The 17,129-nt window shown below is 35.1% G+C and overlaps 1 protein-coding gene across 5 annotated transcripts in view; it reads left to right on the top strand.

The window, feature by feature from the left end:
* The window catches only part of TBC1D5 (TBC1 domain family member 5), a 330,026-nt gene that overhangs the window by 57,489 nt on the left and 255,408 nt on the right, over positions 1-17,129 (top strand). For all 5 annotated transcript variants that reach the window (XM_072854018.1, XM_072854017.1, XM_072854022.1 and 2 more), the window contains one exon: positions 7,802-7,953. The gene's annotated coding sequence lies outside the window, so the exon portion shown is untranslated. The remainder of the gene's footprint in view (positions 1-7,801; positions 7,954-17,129) is intronic.

Raw genomic sequence — 17,129 nt, forward strand, 5'->3', positions numbered from 1 at the left:
GCTCAATTCTTTATTTGGATGTGTTTTAAACAAACACCAGTAATACTTATGGTTGGTGATAATTTCCAACATGCTCAGCACTTAATTTGCTAATATTTGAATTATCAGAATACACTTTTTAAAGTAGAATCATTAACTTCATATAAAATGAGCAATTTTTTCAATTGTTTAATCCTACCTTTTTTTCCAAAATGGCTGGTTTAATCATATTTCACATGTGATCAGTTTGTCTGCAGATTACCACTTTGGGTAAGTGTTTGTAGTTTACTGTTTATTTCTCAGTAGCAATATCACTTCAGCTCTAAATCCAAGGAAGAAAGAAATATACAGATTTTTTTTGTTTTTAATCTTGCATTCTGTCTGCATTTCAATCATTCATTTTCATTTGATTCGGCCGGATGAACCAACGTGAAAACTATGACTTTGTATGCAAACCGATATTAACCTGTAGATGAGGTTAATTTGATTATGAATTAATATCTTTTAAAAAATCTGACTTTTAACTGTTATTAAATAAAATATGCAGTTCACAAAATACTACTGTTGTCAGTCATTCAAAAAAAATATTTAATGTAGTATCGAAACCAGCAGATTTACATTTAATTTCCTTCAAAATAATGCCCAATCTCTGGACACTTTTTACTGAGAATAGGTATAATCTCACGTGTTGTGTAATCTTACTAATTGTAGCTGGAGTCATTCCTTTGCTTTATCAAAGTCGGCTCAACTACAGGGAGATGTGCTTAGCTGCAGTAGTGGTTGCCTCCCGAGCAGAACTCTAGCGTTACCAGTTCCTGACAGCTGCAAGCCAGCCTCTGGGCATCTTGCTAAATTTTCAAATGTAATTATACAGTAGACTTCCTTTAACAAATTCTGTGTTCCCAGCTATAATTATAACAGCTCTTCTTGCCTCTAGCCTGTTCCTTATCTTACAACCCACCTCCATATCTCCCACTGCTGGCTAGTGTTATCCAGTAGAGCTGATGGATCTAGAAAAGCAGAGCTTATTCTCTCTATCCTCACAAGAATGGTTTCATCAGTACAGAAGATCCATTTCTTCTGATCCACTATGCTGAAATGACATGTCCCATAAAGCTGAAGGTTGTTCCCTAATTCGTAGAAGAGCTGTTGATTAGCATGCTACATTCATTTTGCAAACAATTTTCAATTGTTATTACAGGACATAAGGTAAGGAGTTATTAAGAGCTATCCATGAAACGGCTGAAGAAGCCAGCACGGGGAAAGTAGGCCTTCTAAAAACACTTTGTTTTCATGTTGTGCAATTCAGGATATAATTTCTTTAACTGTACTATTTGTGCATTAGGTTTTCATATACAAAACTGTTCATGTTCCTTTTAAGGGCACACATGTAACACGAAAATAAAAATGATCAGTGATGCATTTTTTCTTACGTGAAATGGTAGGTAATTTTAGCCAAAGAATGATAAAACAGGAAAAGTTACCCACAGATGCACTCAATCTAGTGCTGGCTCATATCGAAGAAATTTAAAAGCAACTACACAGAGTAATAATCTCCTCTCCACCTGTCTGGTAGCAAGGGAAGCTGATGTGGTGGTTTTGAATATAGGAATCTGAAGATAGGAGGTAAGTGAGAGAGCTTATGCTGTTGAAGACGCACAGAGGCAGCCTTCCTTTTTCTTCAGTCTCTTACTGTGGTTGTCTGTGGCAGGTGGACTGATATAGGACAAGCGTATTGCCTGGAAGATGACAGATTACCATCTTTCTCAATCTTTCCTGCAGCAGGATCAAGTACATTGATCAAACCTTTTCTTAAGAAGCTTCAGTGAATGAAATACCCCAGCTCTCCTAGAAGTCACACTCCTGCTGCCTGAGAAGTCAAACTCCTCATGGTTTGCCTACACCTTTCTAAGAATTATGATGTCCAAAACTGTATACAGCACAGTAAGAGACGAAAAAAAGTAATTATTGGCTCTTCACGTGCATGTACATATGTGCACGCACACCCATACCCACGTACACATCACGTGCTTGCCAGCCTGGTTCAGTGAGATGTGTTTTTGAAAGATACCACAAAATTTACTCTTTTGCTTTGTATTCTTCTCTGTACATTGATTCCCTGTGTAATGTTTTATTGCTGGTCTGTTTTGTGTTCATGTCTGTGATGTGTCTTTTCTAAATGTAGCACTTTGGATTTGTCTTTATTGAATCTCCTTGTTGATTTCTGACCTTATCTCCCAATCTTCAAAAGCATTTGGAAATCAGATCCCATCCTCTGAGGTGCCACTGCTTTCTCTCAGCATTGTATTATCTGCTGATTTTAAAACCACGCTGCCTTTGAGTCATTAGGATTGTTGTGAAAATACAGATGGAAACAGATCTAAACAGATGTCCGAGATCCATTTGAAATATATACCCGGTTTGACAGAGCTGTTGAAAATTTCTTTGCAAGAACAACTGCTCTCTGATTTCAGTCATTTTTGTGTCCAGCTTATGGTGATTATGTCTAGACCGTATTTCGTTATATCAGCAATGGTAATGTGGGACATGTTTAAAATCTCTCTGATCTCAAGCTTGTATCCCATCTACTATTAACCTCTTGTCCATGAAGCCAGTTAACACCTTTGCAGTGAAGTAATTCAGATTAGTGTGAAGGGATCTGTACTTTTAAAATTTATCTTCTTTTTTTCTTCTAGAAATTTGGTTATTCAATAATTAGTTTTAAAATCTTTTTAGGTTTTAATGGTAGACTGGAAGTTGCAGGTGGGACTTATCCCACCTGGGGGGCACAGGAGAGGGCTTGTTCTCAAGTGTTTTTTTCTTTTCTTTTCTACCTCTTGGTTTTATTTTCTCTATTCTGTTCTCTTGGAAATAATGAGACCACAGATCCTACTTTGTTACGTCTGTCTTCCTCCATAATTTTCAGCATGACTCTCTTCAGGGTTTGGTTTTTTTTCATTCTTTTGTTACATTATTTCTTCTCCTTGTTTGCCAATGGTATGTGTGTCTTGTATCATTGTAGGTCTTGTTGATCACTGATACAGGACATGGATGAAAACTTTTTTCTAATGAGACAAGCTGACAGGATGTGTAGAAGAAATGGTTTCGCTTGTTTTGTAACTTCAGAAAGGCACAGTTGTGCTCATAGCAGTAAGATTTCAAAGGTTACCATCACAAAATTAAGTGTTCTTTCATTGCATCTTAGGTACCAGGTAGAATGGGAGTAAACAGGTCAGTTCCAAAGGGAAATGAGATCCAAAATTTTGCTTATGTGAAGTGTAAAGACAGAGGTGATTACATACTAAAATCATCATTCTAGCCTTTTGAACCTCGGGCCATTAAAATGGGTTGGGGAAAAGATTGAATTAGGACAAGGGGGACTCTATCCCAAATTGTTACATTGAAATATATTATGGAAATCCTTCTATCCTGAACGGCTGTGACTTTGGTATTTGGTATGATGGCCCATGGGTGGCCTTTTCTTGCTTTTAATAAATTTGTGCATAACCACTTAAAATCCATCATTCATCTGTTGTTCACCTGTTCTTCTTGTATATTACAAGACAGAGAATTTTACCCTAAAATAGAACTATAAAATTAGGAGCAGTGAAAGCAGGGTGGATTTTTTTCAGGTCTGTCGTATGAGTTGAGCCCTCTTGCCCACCAATAGAGAATGAGGACAGAAGCCAGAATATTCATACCAATTGATATTGTCTCTTTAAAATCCCATGTTTTATCTTTTACCTTTCAGTTTGCTTTATAGGTCACTTAATTTTTGTTACTTTTCTTTAGTATGAGCTAAGAAAAGAATATTGCTGAATATGCTAAAATAGATGTATATTTTTTTAAGGCTGGCATTTAAGCAGACAAAGAATCATGCTTAATGCTGCTGTGATAATAAATAGTACTATAATTGATTGTTGATAGAAACCCTTAAAATACATTTTTATGGTTGAAATGTACTTTGGGTAAACAGTGTTCAGTTTGCCTATTAAAATAATTCACTATATACCGTGGTTTCTTTGAGTATTAAGGAAGTAGGACTTTTCCAACAACGGTAATTGGTTGACACTGCTTGACCTTAATGCAAAGCTACAGTATTTAATGAACAAACAGAGGGAATAAAGTTTTGATAAATAAGGCAATTTTCATGAAACCTTTAGAAATATGCTTGAAGTCTTTTAGTGTTAGATTGACGCTTTCTCCTTTTGTGAAAAGAATAAGTGAATAATTTAAGGCTATATTTCATGTTTTCAGATCTTCATTCTGTCATATAAATAATAGACTGTGAAATGCAGCAGCTCCTGTATTCACAGATTTAATAGACCTATACAAGTGAGTATCTTACTCGACTCCTGGCATCTTAAAATGCTCTTTTGTGCGTATGTATACCTGAGAAGCAACACAGAAGTGGGACATTCCTAGACTCTCTTCAGTAACCAAATTCCATACTTTCAGCATGGAATTTGTTCTGTTTTTAAACAAATTGTTGTTCTTAAAATACTTTTAGTACAGCTTGATGTCAGTTTTAGTATTTTTAGTTTTTGATACTGGTACAGTATTATGAGGGACAGATGTTAAAAAAAGTAATACGTGGCTATTCAAAATTAAAGTGTAATCTAAACTTTACTTACTTAAATGGAAAGACTGTGTGAAAAGCGTTCAGGTTGAGATCCAGCACAGAACTTTGAAACACCATTGAATCTTGATGAGAAGAGAATAAAATGTATTTACTAAAATAGTGAAATATCAGGGTAACTTATATGATTTTCTACATTGTTCTCAGTTATGTAATTTCTTTTTGAGGGAAACAGTACTGGGGGGGGAAGAACAGAGAAAAGCAAAATTAAGCTAGTTTCTTTTCCTTGTTTCCACTCTTTCCCTCCCCCTGCCCCATTAAGTAGCTTTAGTTTAATGTATGTTGAAAGGATAGTGAAGTAAAACACTGAGAAGAAGTGGCAAAGCATTGGGATTCTTTCATGTTCTCAATCTTCCAAACAGGAGCATAGTTTTAGGACTAGTGGACTATGGGAAACATAAAGATTCCCTTGGAAAGATAATACTACTCTGCCTGTTTTGTTAGCTGCAAAAAGTAGCTTTCCTAAATGCTTCCATTTAGAAGTTTAAATTGTTATCTGCATTTTCTTCCTGATACCTACGTCTTTCAACATTGGAGTAACTCGTTGTTAGGCACCTGCTACTAGCATATGATATGATACCGAACTCTTGCTTTCCTCCATCCTGTGTGTCAGACATCTACACAAGTAAGGAAAGCTCTTTATTCATATTTCAAAGACTATTTTCTGTAAATAATATTCAAGAAGCCTGGCAGATGGTGTGCCTTTGCCATAGTAGTGATTTATGTAGTCCCCATGTAGGTTCCAGAAATGTCTAGTCTTTCAAAGTGAGCAGTCTACATGAGGATGTCATCATCTTTGCCAAAATACGGGCAGTTTCTTTCCTGTTTCTGCTTACTGGTACTCTCTAGTTCATGTAGTCAAGTTCCTTTCTCTCTTACTTTTCAAGAAAAATAATCTTTTTTTCTTATGTCATGTTGTACAAATCTTAAAATAATCCTATTATTCTCTTTTGTAATTATTTCAGTAACTTGTTCATCTCATTTTTTTCATTTCCACTGATACAATTTTATTCATGTTCACTCTAAGTCTGTCTTTTGATTTTGGCTAGTCCAAATGCTTAAGTGGGGAGACATGCTTCTCCCATTCTTCATACTCTATTCAACTCATTTATAACTCAGAAAACATCAATGCAGGGTTAGAGACCGTTCTACAGTGTAACTTGTTGCAAACTAATATCGCAACTGTAGGAATAATGTGAAAATCATTGTGCTGCACTGGTAGGAAATACATTGTCATCACTTGTTTTCAGAACTTATATAGAGTAATATTTTCTATTTCTTTTGCTAAATAAACATTATTTAAGCCATTGGCTGGGGAAGTTTCCATTGTTTCAGTAAGAATTTACAGGATTAGTGTGTTAAATATATTGATCTTTCTAAGCAAACCAGTCAGTGATTGGATCCAGCTGTGACTGAATTGACTTCTTGTGGTATCTGAGCAATACATTTGTTGTTATCCATTATTACTTCAGTACAAGACTACAGTCTCACTGTAGTAAGTCCTCTGCAAATATATATATTCACTGTTCTTTATTTGCAGGCTTTGGTTTGTTTAAGGGGAAATGCAGGAAGGAGGGTATAAACAGCAAAGGAAGGAAATAGGAAAGCAGAACAGCAAGAGAAAGAAGTAAAGATTTGCTAATGGCTGTATATAAATGATGTTGATGGTTGCTTTTAAATTCTGAGTTGGCTACTGTTCTTTCTTTAGTCAGTGCAGCTTTTTTTGCTTAATTTGTTAACACCTATAGAAATTGGAAAGAGCAGTAGTTATGACAAATGGACTATGTAATCTGAAAATTGTATTTTGTCACATGTTTTAGTCACAAAACCTAGTTGAAATCAATTGTCCAAACATTCACTTAACATATTAATAAGTAATACAGGAATACTGTAAGCCCTCTTGAATTAGATATATTACATCTTGTTACAATATTTAATGCCAGGCTTAATAACTCAAAGTATGCTCTAGAATAAAAATATATTTATATGCTAGTATATTGCAACTAGGATGCTAATCCAAATTAAAAAAAACCCAAAACACTATTTAGTTGGAACCGTTTAATATACTCATGTGTAGACAATTGTATTGAATTTAATTTCTTAAAAAGAAATCCCAAAATTTATTCCTTCAAAGTGAGTATGTTTTTCATAGTTTATTTCTAAATGCAATTTAATTTTTTTTTTTTTTTTTTTTTTACAACAGTGGTCAGATTACAGGAGTTATTTGGATATTTACTTGCAAAATCAGTGTCTTCTAGGACTTTTTTTAAACGTGTCTAGATGGTTGTGTTCTTAGGTACTCTAATGGAAACACTATAGAAAACAGAGTAAAGTGTCAGCTTTTCAGAAAGGGAAGATGCTGTTTCCAGTTCAACAGTATTAGTTTTGCATATTTTTAATAGGAAAAATTATTTTAAAATAGCAGCGTATCCCATTGTTATGTGAATAGAGTTCAGTTATTTCACAGTAGTTGAAAAATTCTGCATAAACATGTTCTGAAGAGTGATTTTTTTATAAAAAGATTTTTCTTGATTTACAAGTGCATTTTCAAACAGTTAAAAGGGAGTTAATAGAAGACAGACAGCTGATCAGTGGCTGGAATTTGATTTGTTAAATTTTTCTTAGAGCCATAGCCTTGAACATTTTTAGTGTGTTTGTAACCAGCTGTAGTGTGCTATTGAACCCTGTACAATTTTTTTGGTCTTATTAATAATGAATATAACCACTTTCTAGAAAATACATCTAACAATATCAGGTTACTGAAATTTGTAAAATACATGTTTTTAAGAAGTTCAGTCACAGGAGGAGGGATTGAAAACAATGCTGAGAAATAGCCAAGAATTGCAGGTTGATATAAATTTCAGGTTGAATACTGAAGAAGTCTTTATAATGCTCAAGTTGTTGAGTTGTCTCTCTTAACCATTATTGTCTTCTTAAAAATAAATAAATTGAACCACATGGACTTATCTTACATGTTGTTTCCATCTCTCCTGTTACATGATTATGTGAAATACTTATTTGACTTGAAAACAAATACTAGTTTCGGTGACTTGACTTTTTGTTATACGGAAATTTCCAGAAGAAATCCAATGCCTTAGGTCACTTGAATCCCTTTAGGTCAAACTGAAAATGAAAAATGTTTTTAGCATTTTTTCATCAAGCATCTTTATTCTCCATCCAAAGGTCAGTTCCAGAAGTCTGGTACCGGGACTGCTGCTCCAGCTTCCTCGTTGCTGCTGGTGGCTGGGCCTTATCCCAACACCTGCCTGTTGAATGTGTGGAGAATATCATTCTAAGGACAACCATCTCCTTTGTGTTTGAGCACCTGCCACTATGTGAGTTAATTTTTCTGTGTTTTTTTTTAAAAAAACCAAACTGAGTTGGCCTCACTTTCATTAATGTCATAGTTACACATTTAGCATTTATAAAAATGATTGTTTTGATGTCTGTCTTGTAGTTGTCCAAAAATTATTTTAAATACCCTCTCTGTAAAAAAATGGTCTTATTTTACAAACATAGGTGCTTTTCTCCCTGCTTTACTACGTTGAATTTTAAAAGACAAGTGAAAATATTGACTGTAGTATTTGGTTTTAAAAGTGATGGATAACTGTATTGAAGTCTGCTTTCCACAGAACTGGTGAAACATAGACAGTGTCAGTGGGAGCTTTTCTTTGCTTTCTCCCCTAATATGCCCTAAGTCCCGACCTGGAGGGGCAATTCACTATCTAATTGAAACCTCTCCTTACATTAACAACATGGCAGTGTTTAGTAATGATACAGTGTTTGCTGTTAAAGACTTGCCAATTTTGCCTTAAATAGCTAGATTATATTACCTCAATTTGCCATATTCCCTCTGTTTAGTTTGGAATTACCTTGCAAATGTTAAGGTGATACTACTGAATTGTATAAAGGAATTAGAAAGTTGAAATCGTAGCAATGTAAATTTAAAGTACTAGTGTTGGTCTACAGAAAAACACCAGTTCAAGTGAATAAAGGTCAGGAAGCTCATTTTAATTGGAACAATTTTTTGCTTTTACTGACTTCAATCAGTGACTTTAGTTATTTTTCCTTCATACTGCTCTGGATAATTTAAAACCCTTTCTGAACTGATTTTTTAAGACATATATGTGCTTGTCGTCTTGTATGTATAGTTTCTGTACCTTTTAAGTGTAGTTCATTTTTTCCAGTGCTGCAATAAAGTACAGAACACTATGCAGTACATTAAAGAAATAGAGCCTATGCATCAGAACAATTTTCATGCCTCACTCAATTCTTAATGTAAATTAGTAGGAACATTGGTTATCCATTTGAGAAATTGAGTTGGTATAAAAATAAAAATGCACTTATGGTGTGTGGTGCTTTGTGTATCATCTTGGGAGTGTTTTGCTGTTTATCTGTCACTTGCATTAGAAAAAGCAGTCACTGGCTGCAGGTGACATTAAAAATTAAAGGTTAACCTCAATTTCTTTACTGACCAGACGTGGGGCAGAAAGTTCTTCTGGATGTGTGCCTGAATTTTGGAACTGTCAAAAAGAGTTGAGAAGTAAAGACTTGTGCTTTTGGTGGCTTAGTCTTTTTGTGCGTGTGTGTGTGGTTATACGATTTCATCATTTTCAAGTGTTTAGACCGCTTATTGTAGGTTATATGAAGATCACGTTTCATTGCATCCAACTTTGTGAAATTAAAAAATGACATGATAATGCTATAGTAAATAATTATAATGAACTCATTGTACTGATCTACATAATTTTGGAAATGTCTTTTTATTTCGTTACTTAGAAAAACTAATAAAAATAGCTTTTCTTCCTATTACCAGAGGATACATGTCTCTCAAAAACTAGTTAAAAATGTTGTTGAAAATTGCTATAGCAGCTTTTGACTATTCTGGTTAGCTCAATGTACATTTAATATAAGGCAAGATTTATACACTCATGAACAAGCCTGGGACATCTTTCTTTAAGCATTAAGGCTTTTGACAAAGTTGGCTTCTACCCCATGGTGAGTTCAGAGTGAGCCAAATTCGGTAGCATAATGCTTCCCTCCTCTCTCACTCAAAGTGTTGGAGTCAGCATTCAGACCAATGAAGAAGACTAGCTTCAGGCAGCAGGAGTTTCCATGTAACCTGCCAGATCTTTCATTTGCAAAGTAGGTATTACGCTTGTTCAGTGGTAGACCATGCTACAGGCAAGTATTGATACTTGAGATGCAAACTCAAAGCTGTGGCTGCTGCTCTTACCTTCCATTTAATCTCTTGATTTTTACTTACCCATGCAATAATGTAGTATGCATATAATCAATAGATCTGCTGCTTCTTGTTGGCTGCTGAGTGAAAATGAGAAGGGAAGAAAGAAAAATGAAATTGCCTGCTCTGTCTTCATGATTAAAATAGACTGTGAAAATGCACCTGTTTTCTTTCTCCATCCCCCATTTGCTGAACGGTGAATCTCTTCTGTCCTTGGCTGTTTTGCCTCTTATAGCTATTCTTAGGAAAACAAGAAAATAGAAATTTCATTAAGGAAAGCAATGAATATTGCTTTAGAAAAGAACGTTGCAATTGACGTTTTTTAGGAACCCTAGTATTTCAGGCATGTGTATAATTGTTATAAAATTATATATCCGTGTGCTTGCTTCATAGTAGGCTTGACACAGTTGTTTCAGGACAGGTATGCTGTAGATTTTTCAGACTTTGAATTAAATAATTTTAAGAATTATTTTGCTGGAAAGTGATAATGTGCATTTCATGTGTTTTACTTATTATTCCTAATTTATTAAACCTATATTTAAGACCAGCAATTTCTCTGAAGACAAAATAGTTTTAAATGCCAGTTATTTATTTTCCTGTATTTCCCTCTGCTTGAAATTATTCCAATCATCTCCAAGATTGGAGTTTCACTTAACACTTCCCAATTTCTTGTGTTTCAGATTTTTTCACTATTGAAATAATTTATAAGGAAACCTAAGTACTACATACCTTTAAACGTAGTTCATTTGACTTAAGAAGTAATTAATCCTATATAATAGTTGATAATTGTTGGCTTGTAGCCTGGCTCTAAAGTCTTAATTTTATAAACTGGTTTATGAAACATCAGGAAACATGAACTGTATTTTTCAAAGGAAATATCTCAGATAATTAAATACTGCAGAAAGTGGTTATAATTTGAAATGCCGTATTTTCTAAAAAGAAATATTTAAGTGATTTTATGTATTTTCTTACAGGCTCTAGAATCTGTCTAAATCTGACAAATTTATAATTTGTCAGTTACTTCCTTTAAGTTCAAATGAATGTCTATATCAGTCTAAAAAGCACTATCTGGTGACTTGCAGTCATCTTACAGCTGGCATCTTTTCTTAAATACTACAATAATCTGTGGTTTGTGGAGCAACTAAATTACCCATTTGTTACACTGTTACACAGCTCATAGAGGTCATCACACATCTGTATGAGCAGAACATTTTAAGTCTTTCAAAAAAACCCCCAACACGCATTCATTGCAATGTTTCTGTAGTGGCTGTTTCTACAGTGTGGGTGGTCCATGCGCCTATGTTGAATTTATGGCTGTATTGCAGAGATCGGCTAGAGAGAGAGAGATCCATAACCTAAGGACTTTTTTCTCAGATGTAGCAAAACTTGCAGGACATGCAGCTTCAAAGGCTGGAAGAACAGGTCCAGGATCGAGAGTTATTTTGCAACGCACTAAAATCAAGTTATATCAGTTCCCCACAAGGGTACATAATATCACCTCAGAACTAGGAATTCCCATAGCTTTATTTTCAGTAGCTGTTAGATTGTCCTGGTGGAGAGTAGCACTACTGTGTGTTATTTGCCCATTCTCTTCAGACATCCTTTCTTCTCTCTCTTGGTACCATGTCAGGTTTTATCCAGTTTATGTAGCTGGTCCTCACTTGACAAAATTGGTACTGCTTCACATCCTTCTTAGTTCAAGTTGCTTCAGCAGTGATCTTTGTCTGCTGCATCTTGCTTGCCCCTGCCCCTGGCAGGCTGCCCCATTTGCCTCCTGAGCCTCATTTTGGGCTCTGAAGCTTGAGCTGGCCTTGGACAGAGCCCAGCCAGGTCTGGCAGAGCTTTTTACATTGTACTTGGTGCCTGCTTTATAGTACATTTTCATTTTGACCAGGAAACCAGCCTCGCTTGTTGAAAATCCCAGTACTAAGGAAGGCCTTTCAATACGTAAAGGGGGCTTATAAGAAAGATGGAGAGAGACTTTTTACCAGGGCTTGTAGGGATAGGACGAGGGATAATGGTTTGAAACTAAGAGAGGGTGGATTTAGATGAGATATAAGGAAGACATTCTTTATGATAAGGGTGGTGAGACAGTGGAACAGGTTGGCCAGAGAAGTTGTGGATGACCCATCCCTGGAAGTGTTCAAGGCCAGGATGGGGCTTTGAGCAACCTGATCTAATGGAAGGTGTTCCGGCCCATAGCAGGGGGTTGGACTAAGTGATCTTTAGGGGTCCTTTCCAACCCAAAGCAGTCTATGATTCTACTTGAGGACAGCAACATCTTGCCTTTGTTGTTACCTGCTTTCTATATAGTTTCATTATATGTCTTCTCTTCTGCATTTTGATGACTTTTGAACTTTTTCAGAAGCATTGCACTGGTAACAAGTGGTATTGCTTGTACCCAGTCAGATGACAGTTATTTGTGTTTTTCTTCAGTAAGACTGCTAAATTAGGTGATCATTAATGCTGATCAGAATTTGTTAAATGAGAATTTAAGAACAACTTTAACAAAAGATTAAAAGTGTCAGCCTTAAGTGTTTCTGCATCGAGGAAACCGGGGCGGGGGGGGGAGAAACTGGTGGGTTACCAGTGGTGTATATTTAAACACAAGATTGTCATGATATTTTGGTGCGTTTGAAGTGACCCTCTTACTTATAGATGTGACCATCGCAGGCAGTTGTCTCTCATGTGTTCAAAGCTGTGATAATGTTCCAGTAAAATTTTAAGGAAAAAAAACATTTCTAGAAAGCTGGCTGCAACTTCCCTTGAAGGGGAAAGGATGCTATTTCATGGCTATCCTTGGCTCTCTCTTTTCCTTCTCCTCCTCCCCAAGAAATACTGTGGGACTTACAGAATGCTTTGCTTCTAGGACAAATTCCTAAGAAAGTTCACAGGATTTTAGTGCTTTTTACTCTTAAGTTATACTGATCTGAATGGCTGAACATGTACTGGATGATACTGACAGGTACCAGTGTGCAGTTGGAGTCCAGTATTAGGGACTGTATCTCCATTGCAAGTAGCAGCATTACTCGTTGTGACTGGCCAGCATTGGTAATTAGATGGAAAAGAGATGAATAAAGCCAAATTAAAGTGATAGTGATAACCAACTGCCTACTAATTTAAGACCCTCTGTACATTGCTGAGTGCTATTTATTCAATGAACTGATATATTAAATATTTAACTTTAAACATTTCTTTAAGGTAATAGGAGCCACAATGGTCAGAACTTACTCTTTATTATCAGTGTTCTATTGTATTTAAATAAATTAATGTGGAACTTTATACAACTCAGAACTTTCTGAGCAACTTCATGTGGTTTTATTAAAGGGTGCACTGAGTAATGTACAGTACATGACTTTCTTTGAGAACATAATGTTTCTACAGATTTACAGTTTTCAAAGCAGGATTAAAATCTTGCCATCCGCTTTTGCAGTATTTTTCTCAATGCTATGTGTCTGATCCTGTAAGATCTTTTCTAATAAGCATTAATTTAATAAGCATTTACAAATGTCTGAACTAGATTTGGGAGAAATGGATGAATGCTGTTTTATTATTGTTCAGGAGCATGAGGCCTTGCAATATTGAAGTCATATAAAAGCACAATCAGAAGGTTTGTATCTTGAAACATGCCTTATTTCTCTTCTTTTGCAGGGGAAATGTAGATCAGTTGCAAGAATTTCTCTGTATTATAGATGTTGTTCAAACTTTGTCTTGGGACATTAATCTAGATAATTTTAAAATCCCAGAAATATACTCTATAGTGGGATCCAGACTGGAGCCAAGAAGAAGTTGTCATTCTCATGTGACTGCATTTGGCGGAGGGAAGAGGGGAGTAGAGGAGACAAAAGGAAGAATGCTCATCTCTTTAGGTGAATGTATTCTTCCCATAAGATGTAACAACAGAAAGTAGATCAAGACATTCTTGCTTGGAGACACTCATACCATCTGACAGGAAAGTGATTTTAATGAATTTTAAATCCAGAAGCAACAGTATTTCTCCCCTGAGTAAATGGTAGGGAGACTTTAATTACACATTGCTCTTGAAAGCACAGATTGTACTTAGTTTCTTTTTTGGTCATTTACACTCAGACTTTGGAAGGTATTTAACTTAAAGCAAATACAAGAGTACTTTTCTGAATTTTCATACTATTACTGAGTTTTCTCAGTATGAATACAAATACTTGAAATAAACAGGAATTTAGTGGAGGTTTGGTTTTTTTTAAACAAGCAGAAAAGTCATACAGTATCTTCTATTGGATTTTGGCTTAAAGACTTTTAAAAAGGCACTTACTTTGTAAATGTAGGTTTTGACAAAAAACAAGGGAAATTAATAAAATGTTTAAGTTGTGAATCAGTATCTAGTTATTTCTAATCAGGATTTAGTGCTCCAGTTGAGGATATTTTATAGTGTGAAACTTTGCTCCAGATGAATAGTGACCAACTACATGAATAGTGACCAACTGACTACATATCTATATTAATTTCATATATTAAATGCATTTTGATGAATAAAGTGTAAATGAGGAATGAATTTGTGGTTATTTTTTGTGCATGAAAACTATAGATATGAAAGTTGCATGGAGTTGTAGCGTTTTGGGCGGAAACATTAATGTTTTCATTTTACTTCAATGTTTAGTTTTTAGCAAAGAAAGGTAATAGACTAGCATAAATATAAAAACATTCTCATACAAAATTTTTTTTTGTTCCAAAAGGTAATATATTATGGTAAATCATTAAAAAGATAAGCTATTTCATATCAAAAAGAAAGTTCTAATATTCAGCAAGTTTCTTCATTCATGACATGAGTTTCTTTTTACTCTACACAGGGATCTGCCTTATGCTCCTGGATTCTTTGAAAAGATAATTTGACCAATGTAGTTTTTGTAACTCATCTGATACTACTCTTCTGATGTAATGCTTTCCTGAATGTATCATTAATGGGCAAACTTAAAATGCAAGAACCACAAATACAGAAGAATTAATGTGCAGACGTCTTTGAAGAATTGTGGTGAAAGCTGTATACAAGACTTTGGCAGTATTCAAATAGTTTTCAGCATCTTGTTTCTTGTGATTATTTTAATTTTTTTAATTAATGTTGAGGTTAGTTTAAGGTTTCAGTATTTTCCCTGCAGGAAATATTAGGGAGTGGTATTACATTGACTTCACTGTTTCCTGTACAAACAAACTCTGTGAGTTTAAGAAGGTCTTCTCAACTTCCCTGAAGGTTTTGCTGTTAAAAGTCCCACAAAATAACTGTCTCTTTTCACAGTATTTGTAGGGTGCTGAGAGGAAGGAATTCCTGTTTGGTAGCGATAATTTGCACCGGTGCAGCAGTGATCCTCCTACTGACTTCCCTTTTGCCAGGCATTCAGCAGAAACTTAGGAAGTTTAGTACTTTACACAGAAAATAAATTGGTTCAGGTAATTGTGGAAAGGGAAGTGATACTTAATGGAAGAGACAGTTTGATGGTTTGGGTCATCGTCCAAGTCCATACATTCTCTACTTGCCAAACTGGAACATAAACTTGAAGTCCTTTTAGATTCGTTTTTATTAGATGGTACAAAGGTGAGAGTGACCAGAAAAGTCACTGTTCTTTTAAAGAGTTTCTCTTTGAATGTATACACAGTCCTTGTGTTTCAAGTTGAGTCTTCTAATGATTACATGTGGAATAACTTGAAAAACGACATACATTAACAGCAAATTCATTATATGCAGGGCTGACCTGACGCGACTTACATGCCCAATTTTGCTTCCTTAAGATGAGTAACATTTCTTCATTCACATAGTGGTTCTCAGGTATCAGGTATATTAAAAATACCATATGTATCTGAGACTGTGGTACGTTAAGAGCTGTTGCATTACATATGTTTGCATTTACAGTCTGAAAATGTCATACTAAGCTCTTACCAAAACACAAAAACAAGTTCCTCATTTCAAAATAAGTCAGAATATTTGGACCAACTTGATTTGACAGTTTTTCATTCTGGAAGCATAGATTTTTGGGGTCAGATTTACATGTTAAAAGATTGAAGTAAATACTTAGCTGACCATCACAGAAAAATCCCGACAAGGTGTACATAGAAATACACAGTTTTTGTGTGTAAGTGTATATGCGTTAAGATAGGTATGAGAGGTGAATATTCTTCTTAACTGAAAAGTTCATTTTCCACACTGAGGATCTTTAAAAAACATTCTATCCATTTGGTGGAGCAATAGCTTAGTTAATGAAAATTGGTATTTTGGAGTTTTTCATTCTTGTGTAACATCTGTAAACATGTTCCCAAACTCTGCATGCAGTTCTGTAATTAACATAGTGTTTCTATGGTGTTTTGTCAATGAATAGAAAAAATATTATTTATACAGATGCAGAAGAAATTTCATTTTCATCAGCAATAGAGTTGTTTGATTTTGGTGGGGTTAAAATATAAGGCATCAATGTGAAATTTGGTTTTCGTTAACCTTCTTACAAACCTCTGTAGGTTTTATGCACTCTGAATGAGCAGTGAGGTGTAGTCCAGCACCCTGTCTATGCAGGGGTAAGACTGATTTAGAAACAAAGCATTTTTTCCTTTTACAGAATATCTGTACCTCTCTGATCACAGCACTTAGTTTCTTTATTTTTCATTGGTGTTTTGTCTCCCTGTAATGTACATAGGAAGTTAATGATGAAAGAGTAGTAAAGTATTCATTGAAACTGAGAATTATAGTATTTGCAAATGTAAAATCATAATTTACATAAATGTTATAGTCAAGAACATTATGAATGTAAATATGCCTTCATCTATTCTCAGTCTTATAATGCCATTCGTTGTCCAGTGGGAGATGAAGAGTGATGTTGAGACTGCCGTTTAACCTATTATAGCAGCCTAAAAAAATTAAATAGCCTTGATGTAAATATGAGGTGGGAAAAGAGTATTCATCTCCATTAAGTGACATAAAAAAACATGGTAAGAATAACAGGCGGGTGGGTGTGCATTAAGCAGTGAAATCCCTAAATTCGGACCCTAATTATAAGCACAAGGACAATTGCCTCCCACGTACTTAAACTGTTATGGGTTTTTCAGACAGAAAATATGCTACACGGTCTTCAGGCACCAAATATGGATTTTCTTTTGCATTCTTTTGCATCTAATACATGATTCCTTCTCCCCTGCTACTAAATGATGGCCTAATACTAAAAAGCTGAGTTTGTTATGTTTTCCTTGGTAAGATAGGTCTTTAGGCATTTTTCTAGATCTCATAACTATGCTGAGGAAGTCCTACCCATT

This window comes from Ciconia boyciana, chromosome 2, assembly GCF_034638445.1.
Source record: "Ciconia boyciana chromosome 2, ASM3463844v1, whole genome shotgun sequence".
Lineage (NCBI taxonomy): Eukaryota > Metazoa > Chordata > Aves > Ciconiiformes > Ciconiidae > Ciconia > Ciconia boyciana.